Below are 20,631 nucleotides of genomic sequence, written 5' to 3'. Positions count from 1 at the left end.
GTCGAACGATTGAGTGGGCTACCCCTCCCTCTATGATCTTCGAATTTAGACTGAGACCATTTGAATGGTGGCAGGTAATGAGGGGTGATGGAAGTTCAAAATTCAAATGTTTATTATCAAGGTGCATAATGTCACCATATACTGCCTTGAGATTTATTTTCTTGCAGGCTTTCGCAGTAGGACAAAGAAATGCAATAGAATTCATGTGAAACTACAAATGAAAGGTTACTCTCCCACCCAGAACATCAGAAATACATGAATGAGTTGGAGCTGCAGGTGGGGGAGCATGTCTGGAGGTGTTGGGGAGACAAATTGAACCAGTGTAGGAACAATGACTTGACAACACCTCCCACCCACTCCTTGAGTCTGGTATCACAGGTACCTCTTGTCACCTCTCCTCCAAGTTCTACAAACATTTGACATTTCCTTTTCAATTTTTTATCTTAACCGCTACCAAATGTCACCCACAGCTTCCATTTCCTTGTATTATCAGAGATCTCCTGACTTCTTGAGTTGAAATAAAAGTCTAAAAAACCTTTCTCCCCAGGGTTGTGGAGGGCATGACTCTAAGGTAAGAGGAGCAAGATTTAATGGGAACCTGGTGGACTACTTTGTAACCCAGAGGGTGGTTAGAAGGTATATCAACAACATTTTAAAAGTACTTGGACTGGTACATGGATAGAAAAGTTTTGGAGGGATATTAGCCAAAAAGAAACCAGCTTAGATTGAGGTTCGGATTCAGAATTATCATGTGTGCATCGAAACACACAGTGAAACACACGTAGTGTTTGCATTAACAACCAACACACCTGAGGATACGCTGGGGGCAGCCCGCAGGTGTTGCCACACATTCTCGTGCCAACATAGCATGCCCACCAAGTTTGGCAGAACAACATAGAAGACAAAACACCACAAATGACAACAGCAAAACAAGCTCCTTCCCCACTGATTGGAAGTCTAATCCATTAGCTTAGATAGGCAGCTTGGTCGACATGGGCCAAAGGCTCTGCTTCCAAGTTGCATCCCTAAAAGAAATGAGGGCATAGATAAGGTGGATGATCATAACCCGTTTTACAGGTTAGGAAAGTCTAAAACTTGGGTCTAAGGTGAGAGGGGAAAGATTTAAAGGGGACCTGAGGGGGCAACTTCTTCATACAGAGGATGGTAGGTATGCGAAACAAGCTTCCTCAGGAAGTGGTAGAGGTGGGTACAATTATGAAGATTTAAAATATATTTGGACAGGTACTTGGAAAGGAAAGGTTTAGAAGGATAGGCACCAAAAGCAGACAAGTGGGACTAATTCAGGTATGGAGCTTGGATAAGTTGGCCTATTTCTATGCGGTACATCTCCGTGAGCCTACAAAACTCTTCGCATCAACACGAGGTGTACCACACATTTGCAGTCTTGTCAATGTCTTCCTTCAAAAAACTGTCCATCATGCAAAGTCTATCAGGGAAACCAGTCTCCTCTCCGAACACTCCGTCAACACGTCTTGCTGCCTCTGTAAAGCAGCCATCATAATCAAAGACCTCACCCACCCTGGACATTCTCTCTCCCCATCCCATCGGGCAGAAGATACCAAAGCTTGAAAACATGCACTCTCAGTTTCATGGACAGCTTCTATCCCACTATCATAAGACTATAGAGTGATTCCCTAGTATGACCCTTGACCTCATAATCTACCATGTCGTGGCCTTGCACGTTATCTGACTGCTCTTTCTCTGTAACTGTAACACTTCATTTTGCATTCTGTTATTGTTTTTCCCATATACTACTTTTATGCTGTTTAAGTTTCGAAATGATCCTTCTGGATAATCTGTAAAACTTTTTTCCACCATATCTCAGCATATGCGACAATGACAAACCAGAAGTAGGCCATTTGGCCCATTGAGTCTGCTGCACTGTTTCAACATGGTGGGTCCATTTTCTTTCTCTGCCCAGTCTCCTGCCTTCTCCCCGTATCCCTCATGTCCTGACCAATCAAGAACTTACCAATCTCTGCCTTAAATATACCCAATGACTTGGCCTCCTCAGACACCTGTGGCAGCAAATTCCACAGATTCACCACTCTCTGGCTAAACAAACATATTCAGCCTTATCTCTGTTCTAAAGGGGTATTCTTCTATTCTGAGGCAGTGGTCTATGGTCCTAGACTCTCCTACCATAGGAAACATCCACTCTATTGAGGCCTTTCAATATTTGATTGGTTTCAATGAAATCTCCCTTCATTCTTTTAACATGCAGATTCTAAACTCCAGTGAGTACAGGCCATCAAACACTCCTCATACATTAACCCTTTCTTTCCCGGGATTATCCTCATAACCCTCTCCATTGTAGTCTGTATGTTGAACGAACCACCAGAAGAAATGGTTGAGGCAGTACAACTGCTCAAGTTCAAGTTTATCGGCATTCGACCGTACACATGTATACCGCCAAACCATGTATACCATTGTCCTTCCCCACCAAAGTGCACAACACAGTACACGTAACTCACACGCTACACATAAAGTAATATTACCGCAAGTAAACTTTCAAATAAAGCTGTACATAAGCAATACAGGTTAAAAAGTGAACTGTATAATTCTGCTGGTGCTTCACACATGCTGACACCTGGGTGGTGGCAGGGAGTTCACTAGTCTCACAGCCTGGGGGAAGAAGCTGTTTCCCATCCTAACAGTCCTTGTTCTGATGCTACGGAACCTCCTGCCAGATGGTAAGGGGTCAAAAAAATCACTGCACGGTTGGGAAGGATCACTGACAATGTGAAGGGGCCTGCGTACGAGATGCTCCTGATAAATATCTCCAATGGATGGTAGAGGGACCCTAATGATCCCCTCAGCAGTCCTCACAGTCCTTTGTAAGGACTTTCGGCCGGGGGCCTTGCAACTCCAGCACCAAATGATGATGCAGCTGATCAGGACACTCTCAATGGTGCACCTATAAAACCTGATTAAATTGGGAGGGGCGGGGGAAGGCGGGAAGTAGGGTGGGGAGCCTCACTCTCCTCAGGAAGTGCAGACACTGTAGTGCTATCTTGACCAAAGAGGAAGTGTTAAGGGACCAGGTCAGATTTTCTGTTATGTGCACTCCCAGAAACTTGGAGCTCCTAACTCTCTCTACAGAGGAGTCACGTATGTGCAGTGAGGGGTGGCTGGCTTGCACCTTCTTCAAATCCAGAATCATCCCTTTGCTCTTTTAAATGTCAGTTAGACAGGTACGGTACGTGAATCTAAAAGGTGAGAGAGATATGGGCCAAATTCTGGCAGATGAGTGTGTTGTTCAGCAGAGACCAGTTGGACAAAATGTCTCTTTCCCTGCTGTATGACTCTGTAATGCACCACAGGGAAAAATTAAATTAAAGATAAGCCTTATTTGTCATATGTACTGTACATTGAAACGTTGAAACATACAGTAGAATGCACCATTCACATCAATGACCAACATAGTCTGAGGCTATGATGGGGGCAGCCCGCAATTATTGCTACATTTCAGGCAGCAAACTCACTAACCCTAACCTGTATGACCAACCTCATTTCCTAGGATAAACTCTGCTTCCCTACAGCTCATGCTGTTGAAAACAAGGTTGATCATGCCTTTGTGATCTGGTGATACCTTTCTTGGGGGTTCAGAAGGTCACAAAGAAATCCCCACTAATTCGGCATGGTAGCATAGTGGTGAGCATAACGCTTTACAGTGTCAGTGACCCGGGTTTAATTCCTGCCGCTGTCTATAAGGAATTTGTATGTTCTCCTTGTAACTGCATGGGTTTTCTCCAAGTGCTCTGGTTTCTTCCCACATTCCAAAGACGTACAGGAACGGGTTAGTAAGTTGTGGGCATGTTATGCTAGTGCCAGAAGCATGGTGTCCCCAGCACCTGGCCGGACTGTATTGGTAATTGACACAAAACAATGCATTTTACTGCACGTTGTGATATATATGTGACAAATAAAGCTCATCGTTATCTTTAGCCTTGCGGGAAAAATTGAGATGTCCTCCGATACAAACTGCTCATTTCACCTCCATCTGCTTCCATTATGTGCTGTTATGTTTGCACTACGTCTGCCTGAAAAACAGTGTCCCTCTTTCTGCAACAAAGGGCTGGTAATGGGTGAATCACTGATGCAGGTATCCCTTGTGAAATGCTGGAGACTTTTTCCATTAGGTAATGTTGCTACAAGTTACTGAGCAAAACTCACACTACATAGAAAATTTCTAAACCCATACCTTATCAATTCAATAAACGTAACACAACATTGATTGAAAATTGTTCTAAAATAGTAATGGTATTGGGATTTGGATGACAGAATTGATAGGTTTGTGGCCAAGTTTGCGGACAATACGAAGTTAGGTGGAGGGGCAGGTAGATTCGAGGAAGCAGAGAGGCTACGGAGAACTTCAACAGATTAGGAGAACAGGCAAAGAAGTATCAGATGGAATACAGTACAGGGAAGTGTATGGTCATGCATTTTGGTAGAAGAAATAAAAGCGTAGACTATTTTCTAAAAGGAGAGAAAATACAAAAATCTGAGGTGCAAAGGGTCTGGGAGTCCTCATGCAGGATTCCCTAAAGGTTCGTTTGCAGGTTGAGTCGGAGGTAGGGAAGGCAAATGCAATGTTAGCATTCATTTCAAGAGGACTAGAATATAAAAGCAAAGATGTAATGTTGAGACTTTATAATTGAATTAAATTGACTATTACTTACATCGTTCATATAGATGAGCAGTAAGAATCTTTACGTTACACCTCCATCTAAATGTGCGATGTGCAACTTATAGTAACTTGTAATAAATAGTATGTACAACAGGACAGTCTATATAACAAAGATATACAGTTGTGCAGTATCAGCGCAAATTAATCAATCTGATAGCTGGTGGAAGAAGCTGTCCTGGATTCTGTTGGTCCTGGCTTTTATGCTGCAGCACCGTTTCCCGGATGGTAGCAGTTTATGGTTGGGGTGACTCGGGTCCCCAGTGATCGTTTGGGCCCTTTTTACACACGTCTTCATAAATGTCCTGAATAGTGGGAAGTTCACAGCTACAGATGCGCTGGGCAGTCCACACCACTCTCTGCAGAGTCCTGCCATTGAGGGAAGTACAGTTCCCATACCAGTCAGGATGCTCTCAATTGTGCCTTTTTAGAAAGTTCTTAGGATTTGAGGGCCCATACCAAACTTCTTCAACCGTCTGAGGTGAAAGAGGCGCTGTTGTGCTTTTTTCACAACACAGCCGGTATGCACAGACCACGTGAGATCCTTGGTGATGTGTATGCCAAGGAATTTTGACACAGTCATGGGTATACAGAGAGTAAAGTAGGGGGCTTAGTACACAGCCCGGGGGAGCTCCTGTGTTGAGGGTCAGGGGGCAGAGGTGAGGGAGCCCACTCTTACCACCTACCGGCGATCTGACAGGAAGTCCAGGATCCAGCTGCACAAGGCCGGGTCAAGGCCAAGGTCTCTGAGCTTCTTGTCGAGCCTGGATGGAACTATGGTGTTGAATGCTGAACTGTAGTCCAAGAACAGCATTCTCACATAAGCATCCCTCTTCTCCAGATGTGTAAGGATGATGTGTAGAGCTGAGGCTATTGTGTCATCTGTCGATCAGTGTGTCAGGAGGCGAATTGTAGGGGGTCCAGTCTGGGTGGTAGCAAGCTGCAGATGAAGTCCTTAACCAGCCTCTCAAAGCATTTGCTTATTATTGCGGTGAGTGTGACAGGACACCAGTGGTTCAGACATGTTACCTTGGTCTTTTTAGGTACAGGTCTGTGGTGGATGTTTTGAAGCACTGGTGAGGCCTCAATTGGGATATTGTGAGCTGTACTGAAAAGGACAATTAAAGGCTGTAATACTGGATAAGCCAAATTGGATAAATCCTTTTCAATCTGATGATCCCATGCCGTAAGCTCAAATTGCTGCTCCAATGCACAGCTTTGAAAGTTTATAGAGGGGGATGCCTCAGCAGCAGTTTAACCACAAGGTCTGTTTAATTAAAGCAAATGAGATTGCGGCAATCCCTTCACCCAAGTGTCAAAAGTGGAGAAATTCCAGTCCATTTTGTTGCTAATTTTAAGCAATGATGGCTACAACAGGTAGTCAAAACTGTCCAAAGCATCACTGGCACCAGCCTAGCTGCCATCAAAGACACACAGTGACATGCAAAAGTTTGGGCACCCCCCCGTCAAAATTTCTGTTACCGTGAATAGCTAAGTGAGAAAAAGATGAACTGATTTCCAAAAGGCATAAAGTTAAAGATGACACATTTCTTTAATATTTTAAGCAAGAAAACTTTTTTATTTCCATCTTTTACAGTTTCAAAATAACGAAAAAGGAAAAGGGCCCAAAGCAAAAGTTTGGGCACCCTGCGTGGCAATACTCAGTAACACCCCCTTTGGCAAGTATCACAGCTTGCCAAAAAGCTCATTCAAAAGGTTCAAGGGAATATCTAAACAAGCCTGATGCATTTTGAAAACAAGTCCTGTGGACTGATGAACTTAAAATGGAACTTTTTGGCTGCAAGGAGCAAAGGTATGTTTGGAGAAAAAAGGGGTGCAGAATTTCAAGAAAAGAACCCCTCTCCAACTGTTAAGCAAGGGGTTCGATCGATCATGCTTTGGGCTTGTGTTGCAGCCACCCAGTGGCATGGGGAACATTTCACTGATAGAGGGAAGAATGAATTCAATTAAATACCAGCAAATTTGGAAGCAAACATCACACCGTCTATAAAAAAGCCGAAGATGAAAAGAGGATGGCTTCTACAACAGGATAATGATCCTAAACACACCTCAAAATTCACAATGGACTACCTCAAGAGGCACAAGCTGAAGGTTTTGCCATGGCCTCATAGTCCCCTGAACTAAACATCATTGAGAATCTGTGGATAGACCTCAAAAGAGCAGTGCATGCAAGACGGCCCAAGAATCTCACAGAACTAGAAGGCTTTTGCAAGGAAGAATGGACGAAAATCCCCCAAACAAGAATTGAAGGACTCTTAGCTGGCTGCAAAATGTGTTTACAAGCTGTGATACACTGATTGTGTTTTTTAAATTATTGTGTTCTTTATCTATTGTGTTTTTGTACTGCATCAAATCCAGAGTAACAATTATTTCGTCCTTTACACTAGAGAATTTGAAAAGACATTAACCAACCCTGAATGCCATGACTCAGCACAGTCCTCCAAAAAGTAGCTATCCCCATTAGCACTAAAGACCAGCTCCAGTCACACTCAACTCCCATATACACAACCAAACTGCATTTCTGTAGCACCTTTCAACACGTTCAAACCCTTCATGGCTAGTGAAGTACCTCCGATATATAGTCAATGTCGTAATGTAAGAAAGGAGACACTAAAGACTCCAGAAACTAGAATCAGTGGTCAGACAGCATCCGTGGTGGGAAAATGGACAGTTGACGTTTCAGGTCGAGACTTTCATCAGGACAATTACCTTCCACAGATGCTGCCTGGCCCACTGAGTTTCCCCAGAAGTTTGTTCAAAGTTCAAACCAAACTAATTATCAAATTACATATATGTCACTATATACCACCCTGAGATTCATTTTCTTGCAGGCATTCACAGTGGACACAAAGAAATACAATGGAATCAATGAAAAGCTGCACCCAAACGAAGACTGACAAGCACCCAATATGCAAAAGAAGAAAAGTGTGCAAGTACAAAAAAGCAAATAATAATAAATAAATATTGAGAACATGAGTTGAAAGTGTTGTGGAATCAGTTCAGAGTTGAGGTGAGTGAAGTTTTCCGCACTGGTTCAGGAGTCTCATGGTTGAACGGTAATAAATGCTCCTGAGCCTGGTGGTGTGGGGCTTAAGGCTTTTGTATCTCCTTCCAGATGGCAGCGGCGAGAAGAAAGCATGGATGGCGGGGTCCTTGTTGATGAATACTGCTTTGTTATGGCAGCGCTCCTTGTATCTGTGCTCAGTGGTGGAGAGGCTTTTCCTGTGATGGACTGGGCGGTATCCACTACTTTTTGCAGGCTTTTCCATTTTAGGGCATTGGTGTTTCCAAAGCAGGTCATGATACAACCAGTCAGATACTCATCGCTTTGCATCTATAGAAGTTTCTCAATGTTTTAACTAAAACTAGTCTTTAAATAACATCACACTGGTGGAAAGTAAAACTGAAATTAACAAGAGGAACTAAAAGGGAAAGAGAGAGATAAGGTAAGAAAAATTCCTGTCTAGATTCCAAAAGTAAGCAACAAATATAGAATGGAGAACAAGAATCCTCCAACTCAGACCAGAAGATTGACATCATATCTTTGTACCAAAAAGGACAACTAAACCCAAAGAATTATGCAGATATTTCATGGAGTGAGGAACAGAATTCACGTTTCAAGCCTATGACTTCTTGTCAACATAAAGTATTAATGCAGTTTTGCTTTCTATAACCATAAGACCGTAGGATATAGCAGCAGAATTAAGCCATTCAGTCCATCACATACTCCGCTATTCAATCGTTACTGAATTTTGCAACCCCATTCTCGCATCTTCTCTACACAACTTTTAACCCACTTACAGAACAAGAACCTATCAATCTCTATTTAAATACATTCAATGACTTGGACTCCACAGCCATCTGCTTGGGGCAAAGAATTACTCAGATTCACTACCCTCAAGAAATTCCTCCTCATCTCAGTGCTAACGGGACATCCCTTAATTCTGAGGTTGAGCCCACGGATTCTAGACTCTCTGACACGTGGAAACATCTTCTCCAAGTCCACTCTATCTAGGCCTATCCATATTCAGTAGGTTTCAATGAGATCCCCCATCCTCACCCTTCTGAAAACCAGTGAGTACAGGTTCCTCATATGTTAATCTTTTAATTCCCAGAATCATTCTTATGAAGCTCCTCTGAACTCTATCCAGTGCCAGCACATCAGTGCTTAGGTACGGCGCCCAAAATTGTTCACAGCATATCAAACATAGTCTATAGATGCTATCCGACCTGCTGAGTGTTTCCAGCATTTTCTGATTTTGTTTCAGTTTTTCAGCAACTGCAGTATTTTCATTTTTGCTTTTCAATTATGAATGTAATTCACTGAGAATTGCAATTAGTAAACTAACTTCTCGTGATGTGATTCATCTTAATTTAGGCGCATTCAAACTGACTAAATAAGTATCTTCAGCTCAGAAGTGAAAATCAAGAATAAACATAAGAACTCACAACACTTATCTCTTAAGGATATCAAGGTTTTTCACAAGAAGAAGGTCTGGTGCGATACTTGTGATAAAAAATGCAGTGGGGAACGTAACGAGCTGAATTTATACTCTGTAGCCATTTTATTAGGTACCTCTTATTTCATGGTTTTCTGCATCAGGGTTTGATGTGTTGTGTGTTCAGAGATGCTTCTCTGCATACTGCTGGTGTAATACTTGGTTGGTTAAGTTATTGATGACTTCCTATCAGCTTGAAACAGTCTGACCTCTCTCATTAACAAGGCATTTTCACCCACAGAAATGTCACTCATTGGATTTTTTTTTTTTGTTTTTCCCACCATTCTCCCTAAACTCCCTAAACAAGCTCTCCTCTACAATCACTGAGCACCAGTGCCCCACAAGGCTGTGTACTCAGCCCCCTGCTGTACTCACTGAACACCCATGATTGTGTAGCCAAGTTTCCATCGAACTCAACATATAAGTTTGCTGATGACACAACAATTGTAGGCCGTATCTCCGGTAATGATGAGTTTGAGTACAGAGAGGAAATTATGAACCTGGTGGCATGGTGCGAAGACAATAACTTATCCCTCAACGTCAGCAAGACGAAGGAATTGGTTGTTGACTTCAGAAGGAATAGTGGACCGCACGACCCAATTTATCACGGTGGTGCGCAAGTGGAACAAGTCAAAAGCTTTAAGTTCCTCGGGGTCAATATCACAAATGACCTGACTTGGTCCAACCAAGCAGAGTTCACTGCCAAGAAGGCCCACCAGTGCCTTTATTTCCCGAGAAAGCTAAAGAAATTTGGCCTGTCCCCTAAAATCCTCACTAATTTTTATAGATGCACTGTAGAAAGCATTCTTCTAGAGTACATCACAACCTGATATGGAAGTTGTCCTGTCCAAGACCAGAAGAAGCTGCAGAAGATCATGAACACAGCCCAGCACATCACACAAACTAATCTTCCGTCCTTGGACTCACTTTACACCGCACGCTGTCGGAGCAGTGCTGCCAGGATAATCAAGGACACGACCCACCCAGCAAACACACATTTCGTTCCTCTTCCCTCCGGGAGAAGGTTCAGGAGCTTGAAGACTCATATGGCCAGATTTGGGAACAGCTTCTTTCCAACTGTGATAAGACTGCTGAACGGATCCTGACCCAGATCTGGGCCGTACCCTCCAAATATCCGGACCTGCCTCTTGGTTTTTTTGCACTACCGTAATTTCGCTTTTCTATTTTCTATTTATGATTTATAATTTAAATTTTTACTATTTACTATCAATTTGTACTCCAGGGAGCACAAAGCACAGAATCGCTGTGATGATTGTACACTCTAGTATCAATTGTTTGGCGACAATAAAGTAAAGTAAAGTAAAGTAAACTCTTGTTGTGTGTGAAAACGCCAGGAAATTAGATTAGATTAGATTCAACTTTATTGTCATTGTGCCGAGTACAGATACAAAGCCAATGAAATGCAGTTAGCATCTGACCAGAAATGCAAAGAATAGTGTTATTTACAGCACACAAATATAAAAGTACTGAGACAGTACAAAATGGGTGCAATACTACTTAGCGCTGTGATGTGAGGTTCAGCAGGGTCACAGCCTCAGGGAAGAAGCAATTCCTGTGCCTGCTGGTGGGGGAACGGAGGCCCCTGTAGCACCTACCAGATGGGAGGAGAGTAAAAAGTCCATGGTTAGGGTGAGATGCATCCTTGATAATGCTTTTCGCCCTGCCCAGGCAGCGTTTATGGTAGATGTTCTCAATGGTGGGCAATTGGGTGCCGATAATCCGCTGGGCGGTTTTCACCACACACTGGAGTGTTGTGCGGTCCGATACGGGACAACTGCCGTACCACACTGAGATGCAGTTGGTGAGTATGCTCTCAGTGGTACAGCGGTAAAAGTCCGTCAGTATCCTGGGACAGAGGTGAGCTTTCTTCATGCTCCGCAGGAAATAAAGGTGCTGTTGCGCATTTTTGATCAGGATGGAGGAGTTCAGGGACCAGGTGAGATCCTCGGAAATGTGGACACCAAGGAATTTGAAGCTTGATACACGCTTCACTACAGCTCTGTTGATGTAGATGGGGACGTGAGTGTGGCTCCTGGCATGCCTGAAGTCCACAATGATCTCCTTAGTCTTCTGGGTGTTAAAGGCCAGGTTGTTTTCGGCACACCATGCGGCCAGGTGCTGGACCTCGTCCCTGTAGGGCATCTCATCAGCCCTTCTGATCAGGCCAACCACTGTGGTGTCGTCTGTGAACTTGATTATGGAGTTAGAACCATGTACAGGAACGCAGTCATAGGTGAAAAGGGAGTACAGAAGAGGGCTCAGCACACAGCCTTGAGGCACGCTGGTGTTCAGGGTGAGAGTGGAGGAGGAGAGGTTGTCTAACTTAACTGATTGGGGTCTGTTAGTTAGAAAGTCCAAGGTCCAATTGCAGAGGGATGAGTTGATACCAAGCTGGTGAAGTTTGGCGATCAGCTTGGAGGAGATCACAGTTTTGAATGCCGAACTAAAGTCAATAAACAGCATTCTGACGTAAGAGTTGGGGCTGTCCGGGTAGGTCAGGGCAGAGTGAAGTGCCGTGGAGATGGCGTCCTCTGTTGACCTGTTGGTGCGATAGGCAAATTGATGGGGGTCCAGGGTAGTGGGCAGACAGGATTTCAGATGTGATAGAACCAGTCTCTCAAAGCACTTTGCAATGATGGGGCTGAGTGCAACTGGACGGAAGTCATTCAGGCCCATGACAGTGGAATCAGTAGTTTCTGAGATACTCAAACCCCGACTGGCACCAACAATCATTCCACAATCAAAGTCACTTAGATCACGTTTCTTCCCCATTGCGACGTTTGGTCAGAACAACAAGTGAACCTCATGACCATGTCTGCATGCTTTTATGCATTGAGCTGACTGGCTGATGAGACATTTGCATTACGAGCAGGTGTACCCAGTAAAGTGGCCACTGAGGTCAGAGCAGGGTAGGTTGGACATAACTTAACAATTGTAACATAACTTCCCCTCAGTGCACATAGTCCATCTCAATGCCAGGGTAGGAAATTGGTTCATTATTGTCTCTTATACTGAGATACAGAGGGAAATTTTGCATGCCCATTCATGTGGATCATTTCATCACAACAGTGCATTGTGGTAGAGCAAGGGAAACAACAACAGAAAGCAAAATAAACTGTTACAGTTACAGAGAAAGTGCAGTGCAGGCAGACAGTACCACAGCATTTTGCTCTCCTTTTGTACTAAACGTTATTTATATCTCTTATTGTAACTTAATGTAATCTTTTATGTCTTGCATTGTACTGCTGCCACAAAACAACACATTTCACATCATCTGTCAGTGATATTAAACCTGATTCTGATTAAGTTATTAATTATTGTCACATGTGCCCGGTGAGAATCTTGTCTGGCATACCATTCATACAGGTCAATTCATTACAACAATGCACTGGCACAGTACAAGGGAAAGCAATAACAGAATGAAGTGTTTCAGTTACGGAGAAAGTGCAGATCTTGAGTTTAATAACAGCAGGATAGAAGCTGTCCTTGAGCCTGGCGGGATGTGCTTTCGTGCTTTTTCAGGCCAGATGGGAGAGGGGAGAAGAGAGAATGCCCAGGGTCGCTGGGGTCTTTGATTATGCTTGGCTGCTTTATGGAGGCAACAAGAGGTTTAGACAGAGTCCATAGTGAGGTGGCTGGTGTCCATGAAGTGCTGAACGGGCCCACAACTCCCTGTAGCTTCTTGCGTTCATGTGCAGAACAGTTGTCATACCAAGCTGTGATACAGAATGCTTTCTACGACGTATCTATAAAAATTGGTTGAGGGTCAAAGGGAACATGACAGATTTCTTTACCCTCTAGAGGGGCTGGTGACTTTTCTTGGCCATGATGTCTAAGTGGTTTTTGGTGATCAATGAAGCTGAGCTTTCAACCCCCTTGACCTCAGCACCGTTGATGGATCCATGGAAATCTACCAGCTTCCCTGGATAGAAGGTAACGCAAGTGAACACATAGGAGAGAAATCATCAACTAATGAAATGGTGGAAGGAGGGTAGAAACTGGTGTTTAACTGGATTGAACCCTGGCCACTGATGCTGTAATAACTTATGCTAGCCGTTACTCTGCCATGGATTCGAGTAGGGTATAATGAACACAGGTGCTTAATGGTCAGCATGACTGGTTGGGCTGAAGGGCCTCTTTCTGTGCTGTATCACACTTTGAAAAGGGACAGATGAGGATTGCGTTTAGGTAGATTGTAGGCTCAGACTGCTCCATCACAGGCTCTAGCCTCCTCACCACCAAGGGCATCCTCACAACGTGGTGCCTTTAAAAGGTAGTATCCATCACTGAGGATCTTCACCATCTGGGGTTATTCTCTGCTCATTGCTACCATCGGGGAGGAGCTACTGGAGCCTCAATGTTTTGAGTTCGCACTCCATGTTTTAGGAACAGCTTCTTTCCCTCTGCAACCAGATTTGTGAACAGTCCGTGAACACCAGAATACTAACTTGGTATTCCTCTTTTGCATCATTTAAAATAAATAAATAAATAATTTGATAATGCATCATTATAATAAATTAATAATTATATATAAATAATAAAGATAGATATATTACTAATAAATAAATATTGTAATGTATTTATTTTTACACTATTAGCAACTTATAGTAATGTAGCCCCCCGGCCAAACCTCAGGGTCGCTCAGCTCGCTGTCATCTAGGGAAACAGCCCTCGGCCCCGCCAAACTGGGTAATCAGTTTGCGCGGATGCTGTGTGAGGTACCCCACCCCGCCCAAATAACAGACAACACACCAGATACGATTAAATGATTTACAGTTTATAGATATTACTGGAACTATATAATTAATAGAGAATAAAATATAAAAGGAAAATAAAAGGCGCCACACTTATCAAAGTTCAATCTCTTTGTGCACAAACAGTTGGAGCTCAGGACCCTTCTTCTCCACCCTGCGACCCCTTGGACCTCCTCAACCGGCCGCCTGGGACCAACAATGGTGGTCGATCAGACGCTGCGCACGAGTCTGTCTCCGTCTCCTCTCCGCACCGAACGCCCCACTCGGGGTCCGACCCCGTTATCGGACTCACAGCACCTAGTCCATCCTCTGTCTCTCTCTCTCCCGCCTTCTCCCCCAAAACCCCGAGCATACAATATCTTCAGACACACCAAAAGCATAACAACTATCCCAATTGGTTCGTAACACCTTTCTTATCAGTAACGTGATCCAAACAAACTGCTAGTGGGAGGACTTTCTCAGCAGTTAACATAACAAAGAAGCCCTTTCAATTATAACATAACAAAGAAGCCATTTTAATTAGACTACGCAGTGACAAAGAAAAGAAACCCCCTTACAGTAATATTTATGTCTTTGCATTGTACTTCTGCTACAAAACAACGAATTTTTATGACGTCAGTGATAGCAAATCTGATACAGTATGAACTCAAAGGGCAGAACAGCCTCGTGTGACTCAGTGAAACACATGGTTAAAGGTCCGTTTGAACTGAATGTGGGTTGTACAATTGTGTCATTAATTTTGGGATTGTTCAGGTAGTTTCAGTGGTTCTGTGTTGTCAGTTATATCTGTGATAACTAGCCTAGCTCACTAGATTAACCAGATAGCCCAGAGTAATTCAGCCTACGTGCACAGAAAGTGCAGCTTGCTTGAAATGAGGTTCCAACAGCTCCCTGGAGATTTGTTGCCCCATCAGAGGATTTCAAAGCTTTATTTTAAGTAATAAAAAATGCAGCCACCAGCCTTGAAATAGTATTTGACTGCCCATTTATATGCAAAGACTGAGGTTTGTTATTTGACCGGAGGTTACGTTCTCCTCATGACTGGGTGGGTTTCCTCTGGGGGCTCCGGTTTCTTCCCAATTCCAAAGACACAGGAGTTCGGGTGTCTGCCAAAGGATTTTGGCCCGAAACGTTGACTGTACTCTTTTTCCACAGAAGCTGCCTGGCAACTGGCAAGCTGAGTTCCTGCAGCATTTTGTGTGTGTTGCACAGGTTAGGAATAGTATGTTGTGGGCATGCTACCTTGGTGCTGGAAGCATGACGACACTGTTTTTATTTGTTGCAAACGACAGATTTTGCTGCATGTTTCGATCACGTGACAAATAAAGCTAATTTTTCTTTAATGTTTAACAAAGGGCTTTTCACATCTGCTTGCTGTTGCAAACCACTCCCTACAGCAACCAGTCTCAAATCAATTTTACCTTTGTCTAGGGATCATTTTGAAGTCAACCTCATCCAACATATATCATCACATCCACTGGTAATCCAGATCTTCAGAATTTAACCAATAGACTGGAAAATATAGAATCAGATCTGACTGCGGATATTTGGGCCAGTGTGTCTGTCGGAGCTGCAGCAACGTCCTGTTCTCTACCACGGGTCTGCATTGTGCAATCTGTAATCAACAATTTAGACGAGCGGAATCAAAAGCAGTATATCCAAATTATCCAAACTGCTTATCCGGAAGCATCTTGGCTTGGTATGGCAGCTGCACTGCCCAAGACTGCAACAAAATACAGACAGCTGTACACACAGCTCGGCACATCGTGGAAACCAGGCTCCCCTCCATGGACCCTGCCTACACCTCCCGCTGCCCTGGTAAAGAAGCCAGCGTAATCAAACACCCCATCCTCTCTTCTTCCCACTCCCATCGGGCAAAAGATACAAAAGCCCGAAAGCACCTACCACCGGGCTCAAGAACAGCATCTATCCTGCTGTTTCAAAGCTCTTGAAAGGACCTCTTATACAATAAAGGACAACTTTCGGTCTCTCAGCCTACCACGTCATGACCCGTGCACCTTATTTGTCTACTTGACAACACTTTCTCTGTAAGGGTAACATTTTATTCTGCATACTGTTACTGTTTTTTTCCCCCTTTTTTACTACCCCGGTGTATTTATGGAACAACCTATCTGGCGGGCAGGCAGATACACTGCATCTCAGTGCATGCGACAGTAATAAACTAATTTTCAATTAAGAATCAGAGTGGCTAATTTCCACTTATTTTTCATTGCCAAGACTTTACACATGAGTGTATTCAAATGAGATATTACAGCATTCGACCACAAGCCTGATAAAAGAGCCAGATACCAAGAAGGGAGAGAGACCGACTGACAGATATATAACAAAGATGACCAAGGCTGAGAGCACAAACAGCTGAAGTTATTGTCCCCAGTGATGGGGCAATTAAATTTGGGCATTCCTAAACTTGCCCACACTGCTCAATCAATGGCAGGAGGTTGTCACTCAGTCTTTGGACAGATGTTGTTTCTGATGAAGTAACATCCTCAATCATCATAGACTTCCTTGGCCAACAAGTCCACACTACACCAACAACACATAACCTTGCTTCACTTCTGCTTCCAACAACTTGGGTTGAAGACCTCATTTAAAGCATCCATTTGCATTGAATCACCACGGACACCACCGTGCCGTGCTTGCCAGTGGAAAGACTCCTGATTTTGGTGATTGCATACAAGGAAATGAGGCTTCATGGGACATTGGAGTCCACGGCTAACCCTCCTCAACGTCAACAAAGCAATCAACTACGCATCCTTCCTTAAGGAGGCCAGTCAGCCCATCAGGTAAGTACCAGTTCTTATGTAATCTCATTCCCTTCAGAGTGTGGCATGGTACCATAGGGCTAGCATAATTCTTCACTGCGCCAGCAATCAGCGATCGGGATTCAACTCAATTCCTGCCGCTGTCTGTAAGGAGATTGTACATTCTCCCGACAAATGCTTGGGTTTTCTCCAGGTGCTCCTGTTTCCTCCCATATTACAAAGACATACAGGTGAGGATTGGTAAATTATGGGCATGCTATGTTGGCACCAGAAGCATGGCAACACTTTCAGATTGCCTCCGGCATCATTTTCTGACTGCATTGGTTGTTGAAGCAAATTACGCATTTCACAGGATGTTTTGAAGTGTTATGGACATGTGACAAATAAAGCTAATCTTTACATCCTTAATTTCCTCCTTAATCATTCCTCCCCACATTCTCCTCAGCTCTCCACTGATTCAACCACTCACTCACAAACTACAGCGGCCGATTAGCCTACCAACTCGCACGCCATTGGGACGAGGGGCCCGGGGGGGGGGTGCCACATGGCCACAGGGGAAGTGTGCAAGCTCCATACCGACAGCGATCAAGGCCACACTTGGAGCTGAGTTTCTGAAGCTATGAGACAGCAGCTCAACTTTCCCTGGAAGCAGAGTTGCCACTAGACAGGTTGGTGATCCCACAAAGGATTGGGAGGACTGCTGAGGAGATCATTGGGCTCTCTCTTCCACCTATTTGAAATACTTATCAGGAGCACTGTGTATGCAGGTCCCTTAGATTTGTCAAGGATACCTCCCATCTGTCCCACAATCTCTTTGACCCCCCCTACCACCTTCCAGGACATCAGGACAAGAACTGTTAGGATGGGAAACAGCCTCTTCTCCTCAGGATGTGAAACTACTGAACTCTCTGACACCACCCAGGTCTCATCACTTACGGAGCACCAGTAGCATTATATTGTCCACTTTTTAACTTGTGTCATAAATGCACCTTATGCTAAATATCAATCTTCTGGCATACATTTTATTAATTGTTAATTTATTTGGATAGGTACCTGGACAGGAAAGATTTGGAAAGTTTTGGGCCAAACATGGGCAAATGGGACTTGTTCAGATGGGACCCTTAGACCAGTCGGGCCAAGGAATCTTTTTCTACGCAGTATGACACCATGACTCTACTTGGAACAAGCGTTGCCTTTGACAGCACCCTGAACACCTCCTTTTAAATTTTTTACAAATTATTTTACAGCTTCCAAAGTGAGCAAAATAATGGTCAGCTGATCTGGTTTGGTGACATGGGTGACAGCAAAGTATCACCATATGGTCTTCACACACTGACGACACTCCTGGCCTTGTTTTAACAAAATTAAATGTCAAAATCAAAAGATGATAAGAGCATAAGACGCAGAAGCAGAATTGGGCCATTTGGCCCAGCAAGTTTGCTCCACCATTCAGCTATGGCTGATTTATATTCCCTCTCAACCCGATTCACCTGCCTTCTCCCCATAACCTTTGATGCCCTTACTAATCAAGAAACTATCAACTCCCGTTTTAAATATACCAAATGACTAGATCTTCACAATTGCTGGGCTAAAGAAAATCCTTCTCATCTCTGTTCTACTGAGACATGCCTCTATTCTGAGGTTGTGCCCTCAGGTTCTAGACTTCCCCACCATAGGAAATATCCTCTCCACATTCAATTTGCCTTCCCATTCTATGAAATCCCTCCTCAATCTTCTAAATTCCAATGTGTACAGGCCCAGAGCCATCAAACATTCCTCATACGTCAAACACTTTCATTCCTGGATCAATCTTGTGAACCTCCTCTGGACTTTCTCCAATGCGAGCACACCTTTTCTCAGATATGGAGCCCAACACTGCCCACAATACTCCAAATGTGATCTAACCAATACCTTATAAATGTTGTTCCTTTCTGTGCCTCGTGGCACATCGGGCAGCAACCGTGCCTTTTTTTTTAGCATTTGTCTGTTTTTTACGCGGCCGAGGTTCTAGCTCAGCACTCAACCCAGCGCAGATGGAAAGCATACAAGGAGCCAGCCATGTCTGAACCTGAGACCAATCGCCTCAAAGTCCAGTGCTGATGCCACGACACCACCAGCCGGCAATACCTTATAAAGCCTTAGCATTACATCCTTGCTTTTATGGATGACTGATTTCATTCAGTTCCCCCGAAATGAACACTAACATTGCACTTGCTTTCCTTACTACCAACCCAACCTGCAAGTTAATCTCGAGGGAAAGTGTAAATGTTCAAAGGACAAAGTCAAAGTAAATTTATTATCAAAGTACATATATACACGGAGGAATTTAAAGGCGCTGACTCCCTCCACCTCTGATTCCTGCCTCACAGACCTCTGGTTTCCTCCTGCTGTTGAAAATAATCAGCTCTTTGGTTTTGCTGACGCTGAGTTGGAAATCTGAAATAAAAACAGAAAATGCTGGAAACACTCAGCAGGTCAGTCAGTAACTGTGAAGAGCGAAGGAGAGTCTGAGACCTGAAGCATTAAGCCCATTTCTCTTCTTATAGATGCTGCCCGACCTGATGACTGTTCCCTCCATCTTCTGCCTTTTCCTAACGCCTCACACAGGAGGCAGCTCCTCCCACAGAGATCAACCCCCTCAGCTAGGTTGTCTTTCCCACTCACGTAACCTTCAAAAGGCATGACTTCCTGCACAGGCTTGAAAGTGACTCTTCCCTGAATGCTAAATGCTAAAGCATTTCCATAAGAAAACAGAGATGTTGCCAGGACTTGAGGAGCTGACTTATAGGAAAAGGTTGAATAGGCTAGGACTTTTTTTTCCTGGAGTGTAGAAGATTCGTGGGAGGCTTGACAGAGGTACAGTATAGAAAATTATGGAGGGTGTAGACAGGGTAAATGCAAGCAGTCTTTTTCCACTGAGGTTGGGTGTGACCAGAACTAGTGATCGTAGGTTAAGTGTGAAACGTTTAAGGGGAACGTGAGAGGGAATTTCTTTACTCAGAGGCGGTCAGAGTGTGGAATGAGCTGCCATCGGAGGCAGTGGACGCGGGCTCAATTTCAAGGTTTAAGTGAAATTTGGACAAGTACATGGATGGGAGGGGTATGGTGGGTTATGGTGTGGGATGAGGCAGATAAATAGTTCAGCATGAACTAGATGGGCCAAAGGGCCTGCTTCTGTGCTGTACTGTTCTATGACTCTGTAACACCACGCTGGAGACACCACTGGGGCAGAAATCAAATTCCTCCCGTGGAAGACAAGTAACCAAAATACGTACAAAGGTGCCGATGCAATCTGTGTAAAGCTCTTGCATAACGGAGGAAATTAATGACAGGACAGATTAATGAACGATCCTGCTTCACAGCAGATGGCCTTTAGTTTGTTTATAGCAGGGATTTTATCCTTCCCTGTCTGTTGTTGAGCTCATTAACCTCTCGTCTTAACGGCCAACAGCCTCAGCGCTCAGCCAAGTGGAACCGAACACCAGTAAATACATTTTTAATTTCACACTGGCTCTGAGATGCAAAAAAAACATGAGACGATTGTGAAATAAAATTGGGAGAGAGCTCTGATAAACCCCACTGACAGAGAAACCAACACTGATTCATCAGAGAGGCTGATCATCCAGGCGAAGTGGTCAGCCTGCCCATCAGCTGCCGTCAGCTGAAGGGGGGAACGGTTGAGAACTGCTATTAAGGACCAGATTACATCTGCTTACAGCTGCTTCCCAGCACACACTCTGGTTTCACTGCTCGTGCTAATTCGCCCGAATCAGAATCAGGTGTATTATCTTTGACGTATGTCATGAAATTCGTTGTTTTGTAGCAGCAGCAAGTGCAATTCTTAA

The 20,631-nt window shown here is 44.0% G+C and overlaps 1 protein-coding gene across 2 annotated transcripts in view; it reads right to left on the bottom strand.

Annotated features, from left to right (window-relative positions):
- Positions 1-20,631, bottom strand: part of camk1da (calcium/calmodulin-dependent protein kinase 1Da) — a 314,363-nt gene that overhangs the window by 281,125 nt on the left and 12,607 nt on the right. Inside the window, exon 1 of one of the 2 annotated variants that reach the window (XM_063072778.1) lies at positions 14,097-14,110. The exons of the other annotated variant lie outside the window; for it this stretch is intronic. The gene's annotated coding sequence lies outside the window, so the exon portion shown is untranslated. Of the gene's footprint in view, positions 1-14,096; positions 14,111-20,631 lie in introns of those variants that run through there. 2 annotated transcript variants of the gene reach the window in all.

Source organism: Mobula hypostoma, chromosome 20 (assembly GCF_963921235.1).
Source record: "Mobula hypostoma chromosome 20, sMobHyp1.1, whole genome shotgun sequence".
Taxonomy (NCBI): domain Eukaryota; kingdom Metazoa; phylum Chordata; class Chondrichthyes; order Myliobatiformes; family Myliobatidae; genus Mobula; species Mobula hypostoma.
Note: the sequence above shows the minus strand (reverse complement) of the source record. Positions and strands in the feature narration are given on the sequence as shown.